At 42.8% G+C, this 17,789-nt stretch overlaps 1 protein-coding gene across 7 annotated transcripts in view; it reads left to right on the plus strand.

Annotated features, from left to right (window-relative positions):
- The window catches only part of SRGAP2 (SLIT-ROBO Rho GTPase activating protein 2), a 206,691-nt gene that overhangs the window by 103,275 nt on the left and 85,627 nt on the right, over positions 1-17,789 (plus strand). The window lies entirely within an intron of this gene.

Here is a 17,789-nt window from a genome sequence, read left to right on the forward strand (position 1 = left end):
CCTCCTCCTAAGGTTCATAAGATGGTTACTAGGCACAGGGTCATTTGATGCTCTATAGGCCAGACATTCATCATACAGATAGTTCTTGAAATTCCTACATTCCTTGTCAAACCTTTTTGTGTGTGTGGTAAAACTGCTTACGATTCCTTGTGGGGGCCCATGCCAGTGTTGGTTTTAATGTTATGCATCTACTTCAGCTTTTCCATGAGAACAGCGAACAATTTTTACTGCTTACCTGTTCAAGCAACTGGCAGCAAGGAAAGATTCCGTGACTTTTTGTGGGGCAATTTTCATGACAAGATGGATAGTACATCTTCCTTTTGGTCAGCTCTGTATACTTCCAAGCCACCACCCCCCACTTCCAACACTAAATTTCACCTTCTGCTTTCTTAGTTTTAGTTCAAAGGGTGGTTGACAAGGGCTGCTTTCACTCACCTTGGTGGTGGTAAGGAACCTCCTAATGACAAGGAAGTAGCTTTCATGGGCTGTTTGCTCCACCAGCCAAATGCTTGTACAAATAAGAGATCCCCCCCACACCTAATATTTAGTCTGAAATTGCTTCCCCATACTTCTTTGCTTTGATCCCCTTTGGGCATCATTAACATTATTTCATGATAAAAAACTTGGAAATTGAAGGGGTTTTTTTGGCCATATGTAAATACATTAACTGAACTGTTTAAAACCATTTAGTCGATATTTTTTAAGCTTACCCTCTCTTATGGATCCTTTTACTCACATCTACTCTTGTTGTTAATTCACAAAAGTTTACCGCTTTGTCAGTTCTATCCAATTATCCAGTTCAGTCATGTTTGTGAACAGGATATGCAGATAAACCATCTTCCCATAACTTCTGAGTTCTTGTACTAGTTTTGCTATGTAAAGCTGTAGGGGATTTGGTCATGAAAGGTGCTGGTAGCTCATCCTGCTTTGTGTTGTATTTGATAAAAAGTGAAAATCTATAAAATGCAGGAGACATTTTCAAATGATCAATTAAACAAATGTAATTTTGGCTTGCTGAAGGGTATAATTCTCATAAAAGGTTGTATTCAGACCTTTTGCTCTATAAGACTACTAATAGGATTGGCAGAAAAGGTGCTGAACTGCATTAAATGAGTGTATAAGAAGTGAAGAGACCAGAAATTTAAGACTCTAAATTCTCTGAAACTTTAGAATTGGAGAGATCCTAGATGTCATATAATCTGCACCCTCCAGAAACTAAATTATAAACATTTTTTCTGTCTGACATCTGTGTTTTGAAGAACCTATGATCATGGTAACAGGCTCTGTATCTAATAGCTAATTAAGTACTGGGAGATAGTTCAATTGTTGGGCTTTTTATTAAAAAAAGAGCCATTGCTGCAATCTAAGTAAATGAAGATTCCAGTGGCTAGGAGCCATATGATTGCTAGTCCAACAAGGGAGTATTGTAGTTTGGAAATGAACTGCAGGCTTGGGAGGAGGGTAATCAGATTGTCTTGGAACCACAGTTAACTGTTTTGAAAATTGCAGTCTAGGTGCCTAGGGCTATATGAGGAAGTGGTCACCTTGGGCCCTCTCAGCCATGTGCTAAGCCGGAACTGTGTGGTCATCCCCACTCACCCATAGTGCAGTTAAAAACAGGTATATTTTAAGCATTGATCCCAGTTGTTTGAATCTACTCCTGCTAGCTGGGGTAGAGAAATTATTAGGTGTGTTTTTAAATGATTTAAACATGTCTTTCACATGGTTTCCAGTGCTCCATATCAGTTTTAGATATTATTTTATGAAGATGTTTTGCTCCGGGCCAGTCACTGTACAACTCAAGGGTATAGTTAAATGAGTTCAAAGCCTGGAAAGATGTTTCCTGTCTGTGGCATGGGTGAGTTGCTAGAACCAGCTCTTCTTAGTGTGGAAAATGAACTGCCCATGCTGCATTTCCATTTACCTTCCCTATATTTATTCACAGAATTGATGTTGATCACTTTAAAAACATTTTGCTTGTTGTTTGACAGACTTTGCAATGGATTAGATTCAGGTCATCTAAGAGATGGGCAACAGCAGCTTGAGGATGGCAGGTTGGTCATCCAGCTGCGGTGCCTACAGCCAACTATGTCAAGATAATATTTTCCTAAGGGTTTGAGAAAGAGCGCCAGCGAAGGTAGGGTGCATGAACCTGTCATGAGTGGCATTGAAATTGTGCAAGATGGATTATAGGGCATTACTTCCAATACCTCACAGGCCTTTGCAGGCAGCTGGCAGAGTGGGCCACCTATTGAAGGTGGCCCACACATGCTTCTATTTCATTTTGAAAGGCAAAACAATATTGGTAGTTTCACGGAGAATCTGATGACTGGGACTTGACAGCATTTAAGATGACAGGGTTATTTGGAAGCCAAATTTATGAACCTAAGAATTATACAGCAGTGTTGTTTTGACCTAGAATGGAGGTGAATTAGTTTGTCATAACTGAGGAGAAATGCACCTCACCATTATACGAGATTAAAATCTACATTGTAGTGAAATTTAGGAATGGCACTCAGTGTGAAGGAGTCCCTTTTACTTCATTGGTTAGAACAAACTGTATCTGCTTAATTACTATGTAGTTGCCTTTAAAAACCAAGCCTCTATAGGTAGGCCTCTATAGGTAAATGTTGCTGGCTCCCTTGCCCTCTTGCAAGTCACTGTTCTAGCCTGAACATAGGATAGATAGTCTGACTCAGGAACATAGGGAACTATTGGCCCATCTAGCTCAGTACTGTGTGCAGGGCTGGCTCTTCTGCAGCCAAAGGGGTGTGTGTGGGTGTAACAATCTAGTTGGTGGCCAGGGGCAGAAGGAAATTGAGGCAGGATCACGCAGAGGATGGGGATGTAACCATCTAGTTGTCTTGGCAATGAGGATGTGGCGGTGAGTGGCAGTCCACTTGCCAAAGCAATGGCAGATTCTTCCCAATGCTGTGATATTTTGTTGTTGTTGTTGTTGTTGTTGTTGTTGTTGTTGTTGTCGTCCATCCATCCATCTTGAGAGACAACGGAGTGCACCTCCGGGGGCCAAGTCAAACTACTGTGTTAGCAGCACCAAAGTGACCTCCCCTGGACTCAAGCCTGGGCAGTGGATATGGAAGCCTAGGGCTGCCCAGACAATGAGACGACACCCACCCCCCACCTCCCTGATGCATAGCTGCCAAGTTTTCCCTTTTCTCGCGAGGAAGCCTATTCAGCATAAGGGAAAATCCCTTAAAATAAGGGATAACTTGGCAGCTATGCCCTGATGTGGTCCAAAGGAAAGAAGAGCAATTCGTTAGGCACCAGCTTGGCTGCAGGAGTTTCTGGAAGGAGTCGTACAAGATGCCATCCAACTATCTTAAGGACTCCGCACCAGATTTGTGTAGAGTTTGCTCCTTAGCCTTTTCTTCTCCCAAAGATGTCCCTCATGGCAGTGGAGGACCAGAGTTTTCCTTCTCCTAGATGGGCTACCTTCCCGGGTTGACGAACCCCATCTGCCCCTCACATCCTTCTATAGCACATGCAGAAACCACCTTTTTGACTACTATTGGTCTCATCCACTCAATCTGCTGGATCCTGTCTTCACATGCAGGGCATAGCTGCCAAGTCCCCCGTATTCCCCGGGAAACCCCCATTTCCAGGACTTTCTGGAAGGAGTCATACAAGATGCCATCCAACCATCTTAAGGACTCCACACCAGATTTGTGTAGGGTTTGCTCCTTAGCCTTTTTTTCTCCCAAAGATATCCTGAAAGGCAGTGGAGGTTTATACACCACTACTTGGACTATGTGCTGCACATTGGGGGGGAACAGGTGGCATGTGAAGCCCTGGTGCCAAACCAAAGGGACTGGGCAACTGCTGACAAGGGATGTCAAACCCCCCCCCAATGCAGAGTTTGACAGAGTGCCAGGAGCCCAGGGAATAGGAGAGGTTATACAGGGGTGATTGTTAAACCCTTACCTCAAATGAGGCCATAGCACACATCCAGGGCCCATTGCCATGTCCCTTGCTTAGCTTTAGAAGGAAGCCTTCGGACCATGCACATCGACTGGTATGCTTGGTTTGCCATGTAAAATGCATTTTCTGCATCAATACATAACACTTTTATGTCTAAAGTTATTCTCTATGTGCATTTTAATGTAGCTCAGTTTAGTTTTTAGAAAATACTAATAAGAGACAATTGAGGTTCTTGAATGAGAATACATTTCAATTTTTATTTTCCATAGTGTAAGCATTCAAAATAAGTGGTGCTGGGGACCCCTAAAATCTGTCTAATCCATAGATTGTACTGGTAGTTGGTGGCTTGGTATTTCTGCCTTTTAAAGTCTGGATAGAGAGCGACTGAGAACTTGTAACTATATTGATTGTATGGACAAAAAAGTAGCAAAAGGACTACCTAATTTCCCTGTTGATACATGGAAAATCAACAAAATATCATTTTGACTTCAGTTTTTAGCAACAGAGTAAACCATGCTAATTTTTAAAGTAGTTATTTTGAAGCAAAAAGTTGTGTCTTCTCCCCAGGACTCTGTATCCACGTTTAGAGGGTATGTTATATTTAGGCCATAAAATGTTGACAGCGTATCTAACTTGCCTTTTTTATTAGTGCCCTAAATATTTTGAAGCTGCAGCTGTAATTTTCAGTGGAATGCGGAACAGCCAAGTAAGCATTGCCATAGATCCAAAAAATCTTGATTAAATTAGACGGAGGCTGGGTTAGGCGGGCGGGAGTGGGGTGGGGGGTGGGAACAGGACAAAGAGAGTCTTGAGTAGCCTGCTGTGGTATTCTGAGAGTTAATGTTCCAGTTAACTGTGGCAGTGACCTACGGCTCTGCATGTGATTCATGCACAGACCCAAAGGTAGCAAGCAAAGGACTGTGTGAGTGTGCCTATGTGTATGAGATAGGAGGAGGCAGTGTGTGTATTTTCATGCACACATTTGTGGCTACTTTTGCTTTTCTATTCCTTTTTGATGGGGGCAGGGGTGGGAAATGTTACACTAAGGCAGAAGAAAGCAAGATATTGATCTTGAGGCAAGGCAGCCATGTAATAGCTTGCCCTTCAGCCAGCGTTGCTTTCTTAATGCTAAGCATATGGGCCTGTTAGACTGCAGTTAGGTTTTTCTGCTCTACTATGTAACTCTTCTATGACCTCCAAGCAGTGGTCATCTGCAATGCATGCACAGCCGAATTTGCCCTTGGTCATTATTAGCTCAGTAAGAAGGGTCTTTGTGTGCCAGATTCTAAGCCTCCGTGAAATCAATCATTGTACACTGAGGTGGGAAACCTCACAGCTGAGGACCACATCTCCAGGCCTCCCTATCCAGCCCTCCCCCTGGAACAAACAAACAAAGTGCTTTTGACTTCCTGGAATGTGCTCAATGGAAAGTGGGGTGCGTGTGTGTGTGTAGAAACTTCTGCATTTTGTGTGACTGGAATGTAGCTTCTTGTACGAATGAGCATTAAATAAATTGCCTGGTCCACTTTTGCTTCTGGCCCCACACATTACTGGCATGTGGCCCCCAGAAGGTCCTTGTGTGTGGGGGGGGGTGTTGATTGTTGGGATGAAAAAGTTCCCCCACGTATGTTTCCTTTCATAGAATCATAGAATTGTAGAGTTGGAAGGGATCCCCAGAGTCATCTAGTCCAAACTCCTGCAATGCAGGAATCTCAGCTAAAGCATCCATGACAGATGCCTACTCAGTAAATGTTTTCCATCAACATCATTAGGCATTTCCCTTTTGTCTTTTTATTGCTTATGGCTCCATATCCTCCTAATTCAGATAGGTTTTTAGTTAGCCATTTTTAACCCCTTTTAATGAGCCTCACCCACTGGTTGTATTGGAGTTGCTATGATTTGGAACTTCTGAAATCACATTTGCTTTTGTGACTGTGATGTTTCCTACTTGACTTTCTCTGCTACTTATACTCTCATTTTAATTAAGCATAATCTGTCAGTTTGTGTTCCTTCCTTTTATACGTTTCTTCTTTCCTCTTCAACCTGACCTTTAAGCTCAGAAGCATCAAGCATGCTGATCTTCTACAGGCCCTTAAACAATGGCTCCCTGCACACATTTGCATGGTCTATAAATATCTACAAGTAGTACATGGTATGGAACTAACCATGTTCTGAAATGACACTGGCCTGGCCAATAGATAATTACTCTGAAATGAAGCACAATACCGAACATTAATTTTTTATTTTTTTATTTAAACAATTAAGCATTAGTAGAATTAAAATATATGCATTTGAAATATCATGTACTGATTGCTACAATAAAAGCATCACAGCACTGTACTTTTCTTAAAAGTAAGTGGCCCTATTAGAGAAGAAAGTTCCAAAGGGCTGATTGTGGCAAACTGTGGCAAGCAGTCATAAAAACAGGAAGGATAAAATTTCAAGATAATAAGATAATGTTCAAAATAATCTTAGAAAGTTTTTAAAAGAATGAATGGCGTAGAATATATTCCATAGTGACAAGGTTCATTTTCTCCCAGACATTCCTAAATGTTGCCAAGTAAACTCATATTTAGTGGGAATGTACCTACCATGGCTAGTTTGGTCATATAAATCTCAAGCTGCCCCCAAGCAGAAGCAAAGTCAGAGGGGGTCCTCATCACTCCTGGTGGCACATATTTTATGAGTCAGTTTTTCAGAAAGGGCAATGAGCATGACTTTTTAAAACCACAGGTCCATAGGATAACAATATGCACCCTTTCACCCTTGAGAGATCACTAGACAAGCAACAACCAACAAATATAGAATTAATTGTTGAGAAGTAAGGCCAGCATTGGCACCATCAAAAATGGAGTAAGCTGGTCACCTTGGATGCTAAACTAACAATTATACCAGTTTCCATTGCAACCTGCTTCCAGAACTTGTGTACATAATTACACCCCCCACCATATATGCCAATATGTACCTTGTACCTTATAACCCCGCCAGCATAACGGGGGACCAGATCTTACAATGTGAACAAGTCTGACCCGGTTTAAAAACCAGCGGTGGACCATCTTCAAAGAATTCTCCCTAATGTTAGCAAGCATGAACCTCAAGAGACAAGCCAACCATGTATTTATTTTATTGTATTTTTATTAATAAATAAACATACACCCCCCTTTCCCCCTCCTTTCCTCCCAGGGACTTCCCTCAATCTCCCCTTCTGGTTCTTTTTAATATTTTCTCATTCTGCATATTTTAATATATCTTAATATCATTCTCCTTTGCCTAAATGCTCTATTTCCCCCCAAATTTTATACCAAATCATTAAAATCCCATATTATACTTATTTGTTTTCAAATCAGCCAACCAGATTTTAAGCCATTGAGAATTTTTCACTTTGCCTGTAGGGTCCCATCTCCTACACTGATTTCAAAGTAGTAAATGGAAAGGACTGGGATTCACTCAGAAACGCAGGGTGTCAGTGATATATATCCCCTACTGATACAATATGAATTACTAAGCATTTTGGTCAAAAAGGTTTGAGTTTCATTTGTCTGTCTTGATAAACAATTTTTTAAATTTCCAATTACAAACCAATTATATCACATCAAATATTTCAAATTATACAAATACAATCAATCAAACTGAATATTATGCCAAATCATACAATTTTTGACTTCCCATGGCTCAGAATCTGGGGATTCTAAATAACGTTCCGCCCTGCCTTCCTGATTCTAATGTCCAAATCTTCGTCTGTCTTGATAATTCAGTTTAAGAAAATGACTATTATAATTGATGGTGCTCTTCACAACAGGGACCACCTTTGTTCTGAAAAAGTATTGGAGAGTATTGCTTGCAAAAATCCTCAGTTAGTTGGGGGCTGTTTGATCTTTTTCTTTCTAAGTCTAGCAATTATAAGAGCAGAATGCTTTTCTTTGTCAGGCTTCAGGACTTGGTTTATTTACTTGGCAATGTATCTGGCCACCCAAGGATGGTGGTGTGAAACCTGGGGGCATGAGTTGAACTAGTGCAGGGAAACTCAAGCCATTTCAACATCCTGATCATTCTGCTTGCTTTCTTGTTTGCTTACTTTGAGGCATCACTATTGAATAACACCAGCTGTTTCATAAATTGGTAAGATGACTCTATATGAAGGCTGAGATCAGGACTCATGTCAAATTAAGTACACTTTTTAAAAAGTTGCACATATCATAATGAAGTTGTAGAATGAAATAATAATTAGTTGGGTTATTCAAAGAGGGAAGTGTAATGTAGAGAATTACCGTACTTTTCCGTGTATAAGACTAAGTTTTTTAAATTAAAAATTATGTTCACAATTGTGGGTCATCTTATACACAGACACAATCTCCCCCCATTTTCTCAATTTGGAGTCCCCCCCCAATAGTCTTATGCACTGAAAAAATACGGTACCATCTAGTCCAGGGGTCCCCAGACTTACCCGGCTTTGGGTTGGAGGGCGGGGGAGTGCGCGCCCGTGCGCATGTGCGCGCACACTTACTGGCGCGGTGGCGCGCTTCCAGGCCGGAAAAAGCACCGGAAATCATTTGTGTGCATGCGTATGGGCCTCCCCTGACCCGGAAGAGCACCGGAAATGACCTCTTCTGGGTCGGGAGAGGCCCATACGCATGCGCACAAACGATTTCTGGCACTTTTTTCTGACCTGGAAGAGCGCCGCCGCACTGCACGCCGTAAGAGCGGGCGGTGGGGGTCGTCGCGGGCTGGACTGGGAGGCCAATTGGGCCGCATCTGGCCCGCGGGCCGGTCTGGGGACCCCTGATCTAGTCCATTTCAATGTTGGTTTCTTTCCAGGGTGTTAATTCTTTGTACATTTACTGGCAGACAAAAAAAGTGCTCAAGTATTCTCATTAATGATTAGCCTTTGTTGCCCAGTTGATAAGAGAACTTGTTTGGGTGCATCATGAAAGCAAAATAAAGCAATTAAATTAATGTATGTAAGTTAAAAACTGACCATTTCTAGATTTCTTGTTCCTTTATCTAATTAGAACTAGCTTCTGTTAAATGCAGATTAATGAACACTATGGAATACCACTTTCATCTGTTGTGGGAATTCTTCTGAAACAAAGAATGTAGCCAGTTTCAAAGGCCTTTCTCCTGTTTGTCCTACAGGGAGGTGATCAATCAGAAAAATCATTTACAATTAGATTACATTTTGTTCCCCCACTGTTCCTTGTTAATGTTTCTGCCTTTTGTAATCTGAACTAAATTGTGTTAGGAAACCCTTAGTCAATTGACTGCTTTCTTTTTCATAACTTGATGCTTTGATTTCAGAGCAAGGGGTTGGGTCATACACATCTTTTCATTGTCATGCTGCAGATGAAATGTGGCCTGTTTCCCTAACCCTGGTTAGCAATCAGAAGCTCGTGGGTTTATTTCCTACCTTTTCTTTCCTTATGTTGGCATTTTCCCTCTTTCCACTTCTGGAACTAAACTCCAGTTAACTCTGCACTGGTGTATAGTGCTAAATCACAATTTTCTACTGTAGCAATTTTCATACCTTCATGTAGTGGGCATGTAGGAGGCCACCAGGAAGGAAGGGTGAAGCTGTATAAGGAGGCTTTCAGGAGGGAGATCAGATTTGGAGCAGTGATGACCATGGACAGTAATGTATCTGGATATGAGGGCAGAGATTGGGACCAAAGCAGTGGTGAGCTTTAAGGCATAAGGACTTTGTGCCAGTGCAAAAGTGGATGGGAAACCAATGGACCAGTAGGTATTTGAGGAGAGGCATCACATGGACAGAATGTGATGAGAGGTGAACAATCTGAGCAGCAGAATTCTGGGCTAGAACTGGGTTTTGCTTTGTTTCAGCACAGAGTTGCACACAAGCATCTCGGGATGCTTCCCAGTCAATTATATTTATAATTAACTACTATTCAAGCAAAGGGGAAATTATGAGCTTTCTTAATCATATAAGATGGGTGTGGGGAAACTTCTGGCCTTACAGATGTTGTTGGACTCCAGTTTCTATAAGCAGAAGTGGGGAACTTGTGGACCATGTAAAGAAGGAGGTATGGGTCAGAGAAGCATAGATATGTTGTGGGCATTATTTTTATATATGTTTAATTGACATAATTCAATTTTAAAAAATCAGTGCATAGGTGACTATAAATACATGGTAGTGTTTATAAATACATGGTAGTGTTCTTGTAATGCCAGTTAATGTGGCTTCCAGTGCGTGAATGTTCCAGAGCATTGAAATTAAGACATTATTTAAGACGTTGAGTATCCTGGGGAGTACATAGTGCATGCCTCTGAACAAGAAACAGCTTATAGCCAAATATTATGTCAAAGAGCATGTTTCAGCAGGCTTGGCAAACTTGCCACTCACAGCCCTGTTATGTGCTGCCCTCCCTCAGGGATCTGAATAAATTACTTTGAATGCAAACCATAGCCGGCATTGTGTTGCCTTTTCTGCTTTGTTTCTCATATTCCCTGTATAAAAGTCACACAAAGTAGGTGGATCATATCATTGAAGTGACTCAGATTAATATTACTTGGCAGTGGGCATATATACCCGCCTTGTTGGAACAGAGGGAAAGCTAAAATGACCTCAGGTCAAACCATTTTCTATGCTCTTGTCATCATTTGCTCCCTGCTGATCCCAATATTGGATGCATAACCAAAGCAACAACTACTGCATCACAATCAGTGCTGGCAGCTGGTACCCTGTGCCAGGCTGTGAGTGTCCCATTCTTCCTCTCACTTCTAGCAACATTAATCAGAAACTTCCAGCAATATTGGACCTTAGGTTCAAGCATGGCGTGCATTGATAGCCCCCAACTTTGAAAAGTACCCACCTTCTTCCCCCCCATGAGTTTATAATAGAGTACAGTATTTTCCCTCAGTCCCTTTCATTCCAGATTCTTCTTGGTTCTGGACAGTTTTAAGGTTCTCCACTTTCTTGCTTGGGATGGGACAGTGAAGCATTTCTGAAAAAGAGCTGTCAATCGTCTTTCTCTGTAGGGATATCAAAACAATGTGTCTATAGTTGCAGTCTCTGTCACTTTTTCAGAGGCTACAAACTTTGCTCCATCTTGCTTGTGTCAATATTCAGGTGCAAACATTAGCTCCATTTAGGGGCGTAGCTCACAGGGGCGGGGCGGCAATCCGTGCCCAGGGGCGGCGCAGTGATCCACCCAGGAGAGCGCTGTGGCGAGCTGCCCACGGAATCCGCCTGGCAGGCTCAAGTCCCATGCTGCCGTTTCGGGCAGCAAGGAGCTCGAGTCACTGCATCACTCCCAGGAGAGACGTGTGGCTTGGGTGCACTGCAGGCCAGGCCCCGCGGTAAGTGCTGGCCCCCATGGTGTGCCATTTTGTCACGCCCTCCGGGATGACACCCGGGACGGCCCGCACCCCCCTTTCCCATGCCCCTGGCTCCATTTGTTGCATTATGGAATCCTTTTATATTGAACAACTAGAACCTGAAACCAAGTATCTCCAGCATCAAAAGGAGACAACTGTGGAATACTGGCATTGTTCAGGTCTCTTGAGAGTGGGGAGATTCAGGAAGCAGAAAGAGGAAATGACACCTTTCTGTGGCACTAGAGAGCTCAGGTTTGGGCTGACTGTCAGCCACAAATCAAGGCAGTTTATTGCTTTACTAGTGTCATTCAGCCCGTTAAGTAAACGGGCGCTAGAACTTGCATATTATTATATAGGATGTGTGGGGAGGAAGGGGGGAAATATCAGCCTGGAGGGATCAGGGGCAGCCTGAGCAGCAGGAAGAAGGGGCAGGATCTGGGCCTCTGCCCACCCCACATATGTTTTCTTGGGGGGGGAAGGTTTCCTCCTTGGCCTCCCCCCACCCCCACCCCAAAGGGAGGAGGTTCAGCCTGCCTTGAGGGGCAGCCAAGAGGAGGGGCGGGGGATGCCACTCTGCATATGCTCAGAGGTGCTCTCATCGCTGACCCTCTCCCCTACCCCAGCCGGACTCACTGTTCCTGGTTATCTCCATCCCTGCAGCTGGCTGGCTCCGGGGCTTCAGTGACAGCAGCAGCAGCGAGAGCCGCGGGCCAGGTCAGGCCTCGGCTCAGGCCCAGCAGAAGCGCGGGCACTTCCGGAAAAAACCCCACTTCGGCGCGACCCCCCCCCTGGCCCGAGCGCGTGACGCGCCTCCCTCCGCTCGCGCCCGACTCACACCGGCTGTCAGCCTTGGGCCGCCCCCCCCCCCGAGGGAGCCCAGAAACAGAGGCTGCCGCCGTTGCCAAAGAGGGTGTGGACAGCACAGCGCTTCTCCTCAGACAAACCGGGGGGGGGGTCACCTCAGCCCCTCACCCGCCTCCCTCGGCCAGCCTGAGGCGGACTCGAACTGCCGGCGTAAGGGTTACCGCCCGCCCGCCACTGCGGGACTACCAGTCCCGAAGTGCACCGCAGCAGCATTTCTCCTTGGGCGGGGGGAGGTTTCAAAGGGGAGAGAAATAGGAACGGAGAGAGTGGGAGGGAGGGCTCGCGCCCGCCCGCCATTGCATGACGGGAAGCGTAGTTTGAAAGGCGGCCGGGGGACGCCACTGCCACTGAGGCCGTGCGGTGCTTTCTGCCTCCATCTTGTGACCGAATTTGTGGCCGTCTCCCGCTCCTCCTCCCCCCGCACGTTGCTCCACTTGGGTGCCGGTGCTCCGAAAGAGGGAGCTGAGGAGGTGGCTGCACAATTGTCACCTGTGGCCAGAGTGAAGAGGCTGGAAAGGAGCCCAAGCCTAGAGCTGGTAAGGGGAGGGAGCCGAATGCCTCGTGTCTCTGCATCCAGTCCCTGTGTCCGTGGTGCACATGCGCAGTAGCGCGGACACAGGGACTGGACGCAGAGACACTTGCACTTTATTATATAGGATAGTGGTTCTGAGGAGAATCCGGAGAGTGCAAACTGTGTCTCTCTTCCATTATATGTGAAACATTTCTATTGGGGCGAGGAGGAGATCTTTGTTACCCTTATGACATGCATAAAGATGCTTACTATGCAAATCTGTTGCCCTTCATATATTTAGGGACTCAAATTCCCATCAGCCACATCTAGCACAGCCAATTTATAGGGTGATGGGAGCTTGTATTCTGCAATGTGCTATCCCATACTTGCTGCCCTGGCTATAAGTTGTCAGCAGTTAAGAAGGTCATGGATCTTGCTCATACAGTGGACTTCCTTGCTATGTTGTCCTCTTTTCCTGGAATTTTTTTTTAAAACCAGCAGCATCATTTTACCACCTCTCTCTCTCTCTCTCTCTCTCTCTCTCTCTCTCTCTCTCTCTCTCTCTCTCTCTCTCTCTCTGTGTGTGTGTGTGTGTGTGTGTGTGTGTGTGTGTAAGAAAGCAGCAATAGGGTTACATTTCTTTCCTATAGGATCAACTGCCATCAATAGTCCTAGAAGCTCATAGATCCTTTTTGTGGCATTGGGTGGCTCTTTTTAACCTCCAGATAGACACTGTGAACTTCCCATATGCCTTAGGGTGGCAACTGTGGAAACAGAATGCTGAAGTAGATAAGGCTTTGTTCTGATCCAGATGGGTTCATCTTATGATATAGTTATGAGTTGAGGCCACCTGAGTTGACTATTAAAGGGAATGATAAAGTTTATGAGCCTTAGCCAGGCAGATACATACCGCCATCGAGTGCAAGTAAGCTTTCTTTAAAAACTGCCACTGTTAATGGCAGTTTCCACAGTGAGGAGGGAATGCTTCTGGGCTTCTAACATGTATTTCCAAAACTGTAACTGAAATATAAAAACCTAGAAAATTGGATTTCATCTTAAAAATCATGATACAGCTTTAATTTTAAATGCATGAATAGTGCTGATTCAATAACCTTTGAATGCATTAAATATTTAAGCTGGCTAAAATCTTCTTTCCTTCATGTTGAAGTAAATTGAGTCAGAGTTCCTTGTTTAGAAAAGTTTAAATTATGACTTCCCCACTGAGTGGTGTGTGTGTGTGTGTGTGCTTATGAATGCTAAGAAAGCAAGTTGGAATTTGGCTACCCACTTCAATCCCCCCTCCCATTTTATATTCCTAACCATTTATTCCTTTAATTTTATACTCATTTTATACTCATGAAAAGTAGAAAGATTCACATTGGCTTTGGCCTGATGTTTCATTCTAAGTAAACTCAGTTATAAAAAGGCTGATAGAGGGATTAAAATGTTGAGAAAGACTCAAGTGCTAAAGCTGCACATTTGGCAGGTTTTCTTCTGGGTAACATTTGGCATGGAATGCAGATACAGATGCAATTAGACAATTATGACTGTCTAGATAGGAGCAAATATAAACTTGGAAGTTCTACTTAAAACAATCATGAAAACAATCATTCTAATTGACTGAAATTCCCTATGGTCTTAGTGGAACTTCAGCTTTGCAAGAAATTAAACATAAATAAACAACAGAGTAATAGATTGTTTTATTGCTTGAAGTTTTCATCCCCTCCACTGAAAATGTAGACAAAACCTTGGTATAGTAATAGCTCAGGATTCTGATAAGAGAAGGAGGGAAAGTGAACTTTTATTTAGGATAAATATTTATATCCTGGCTTTCCATAATTCATGCTCAAGATTCTTAATAGTAACAAAACCATAAAATTAATTATCTTAATTATTAAGAATCTTTCACATTGAAAAGTAAAAACCAATAAACAGACAGTGTTAAAATTTGGAACAGTGCCTTCAAAGTATTTGTTTAAAAGGGTAACAGACACAAATGTCTGAAACTGTCTCTTAAAGGCTAAAATTCTCTCTCTCTCTCTCTCTCTCTCTCTCTCTCTCTCTCTCTCTCTCTCTGTGTGTGTGTGTGTGTGTGTGTGTGTGTGTTTGTGATAGAGGGGAATCCTTTTCATAGCAAGCAGTAAATTTTCCACTTAGAGGACTAAGAGGAGTCTTGTTAGCTCAGACTAAATGCCCATCTAAGTCAACCTGTGTCAATTTAATGCCCTTCACATGTTTTGGACTAAAACTTCCACTGGCCATTTACCTCTAAATAAAAAATACATCGCTTGCTTTAAGACTGGATTCATTCACATGCACACAGAGGTTGGTGAGGCTGTTTTGCTTTAGCATCCTAGTTCACAGTGGCTAAACAAATACCATACCTTTGGGAAGCAGATTTTAATGGCTGCTCATAGCTGTTAATGATGGCTGTCATCCATGAATTAATCGAAACCGTTTTTTTAAGCCACCTAAGCCAGTGACCATCACCACATCTTATAGCAGTGAATTCCCTAAATTAATTGCATTCTGTGAAGAACTACCGGTACTTCCTGAATCATCTGCTAATCAATGTCATTAGATGACTTTGAGTTCTAGAATTATGAGAGCATGGGAAATTTCTCACTATCCATTTTCTCCACACCATGTAACTGTTATAAAAATCTATCATGTTTCCTTTACCCTTAAGTGTATTTTTTCTAATCATAAAGGTCTTTAAACTGGAAGGTACTCCCAGCACCTTGATAAGAATATGAGAAGAATCTGCTAGATCAGCCCAGTGGCCTATCTGGTCCAGCATCATGCTCTTACACTTACAAACCCAGAAGTTCTTTAGGAAGCCTGCAAGCAGGACTCAAGTGCAAGAGCACTCTCCCCTCCAGTGGCTTCCACAACTGGCATTCAGAAGTTTACAGTTTTATTCCTAATGATCCGCAACATAGAATTTGCCCCTTTCACAGCTGCTGCACACTGGGTCAACATCTTCATCTTCACTATGACCCCATGAGCATATATGCGAAGTTAAGATTTATTTTTTTGCCCCAACATACAAAACAACACATGTTGAATTGTATTTGCGATTTTATGGCCCATTCACACAGTTTGGAGAGATCCTTTTGGAGCATTTTGCAATCACTTTTTTTAAAAAATGACCCTGAACAACTTATGGTAGTATCATCAGCAAACTTGGCCACTTCGCTGCTCACATCATGGTTGCCGACTTCTGCTTTAACATTATTGTTTCTTACTTGGGACCATCAAAACATTATTTTACAGATGTGGCTTCACTGTCAGTTTTTATGAAGTTATGATTCTTGTTGGTTTTTAATATAATAATCCCTAGCATGGGATTCACCTTTTTCATAGCTGTCACATACTGAATTAACAATTTCATCAAACCATCTGCTACAGGCCTAGGATCGTTTCCCTAGCTAGACAGTTTCCTGGTAAGCTGTTGAGAACATTCTTCTTTCAATAAAATGGACTACATTTGCTTATGATGGAGTTGTGTTTCGCCTCCCCTCCCCCAAATTTCTTCTCCATTGTATAGGATTTTAGGGAAGAAACAGCTTTTGGGGGAGTGGGAACAGGGGTGAGAGTCATACCAGGTTTCACATGGTAAATAATTGTCTCTTTGTCCTCCTGGTCAGGTTTTTAGTCGGGGAATTTCCCCCTGATATGCCCAGTTTCCTTCTCTGTCATGCTTTCAGGCAGCTAATTACATTTTTTTAACGGGTGTAATGTAGGGCACTCTAGATCAGAGAGCCACTGTTCCAGCTTCCTTTACGCACCATAGTAATCTTGGGTGAGTGTTACAAGACTACGATTGTTAACTGTGACTCTGTGTCAGCAATGCTTTGGGTTTCCAAAGGCCCCTTTCATTTTAAATAGTGTAGAGTTTCACTTGGCTTATGAAGTACAATACCAGTCTCCATAGGGATCCATGGCTGAAGCAGTAAGTCACAATCATTTCAACAGCCTGTTCAAATAAACAAGGATGCTGTTTGATACATCCCTTCTTAGAACTGTTGTTGGGAAGAAAGGAAACATCTGCCTGGATATAATTGTCATTTTATTGGTTTTATTCCCTCCCCGTTGTGATGTATTGAGCCATGCGATTGCATAATTGTGAAACTATTATATGCTGTTGTGCAATAAATGTAAAGAGACTTCTCTTGATCCCTGGCACTACTACCTTTCTGTTTGGAAAGTGAAAATACTATTTTAGGATGTTAAACAGCTGTGGAAGGAAAGAAAAGGACAATGTGTTGGCCAGCAGTAGAAGTAGTAAGCAAGTGTGTGATTATAGTTTTCTGTTCCAGTCACCCCCCCCCCCACCATGAATTGACTATTTTTATACTCACCTTAATGATATATCTTACATGGATAGAGGGTGCATCCATGGTTCAACAGCTGCAAGTCAATAGGTCCTTAGTGTGTTGAATTCATAATTCTTTTTTCTTTAACCATTCATACAGTGAGGACCAATACAAATACCTTAACAAGTTAACAAGACTACAGATTGCCACCCTATTGTGGGAAAGATAGTGGGAGAAATGGAATGCATACTCTGGAAGAAAAGGATTTGCTTTTTTTGCAGCAACTGAGAAGTAAAAAGCAAATGACTTGATAGGTTGAAGATGGTGAAGGCCAATGCAATGATAAGATGCTCACTGGTATTGTTTGTGGAAGCAGTTTAGGCTTCTCTGCTTAGCTCTTGTAAACTATTAGACAAGTGTGGCACATCTCTTTCAGTATGGGTATATTGCTATTTAAGACCACCCCCACCCCAAAAACCCTGACTGCTGCCATGTGGCCAATTTTAAATGAATAAATACATACTTTAAAACAGAGAGCGAATGGATCCATCTAAAGCCCGGTTTGACAGTCCATCACATTTGTTTGTGGCTTTCCTTTATTTTTTTTCTGGTGCTAATAAATCCTACTAAAGCGAGCAAATTCATGAGTCACATTGTATGGGGTTTAATTTGGTGGCTCAGTTACCCAAGTGCCTCCTACCATGGAGTATATTATGTCAATACAGATACAAGTCCCTTGTGGTTCTTTTCTGTTTAAAAATAGATAAGTGTATTTTCAGTGGAGGAAAATGTCACACCTGGGCCCTTGGCACATGCTGAGACTTGAC

Source organism: Zootoca vivipara, chromosome 7, assembly GCF_965207765.1.
Source record: "Zootoca vivipara chromosome 7, rZooViv2.hap1.1, whole genome shotgun sequence".
Taxonomy (NCBI): domain Eukaryota; kingdom Metazoa; phylum Chordata; class Lepidosauria; order Squamata; family Lacertidae; genus Zootoca; species Zootoca vivipara.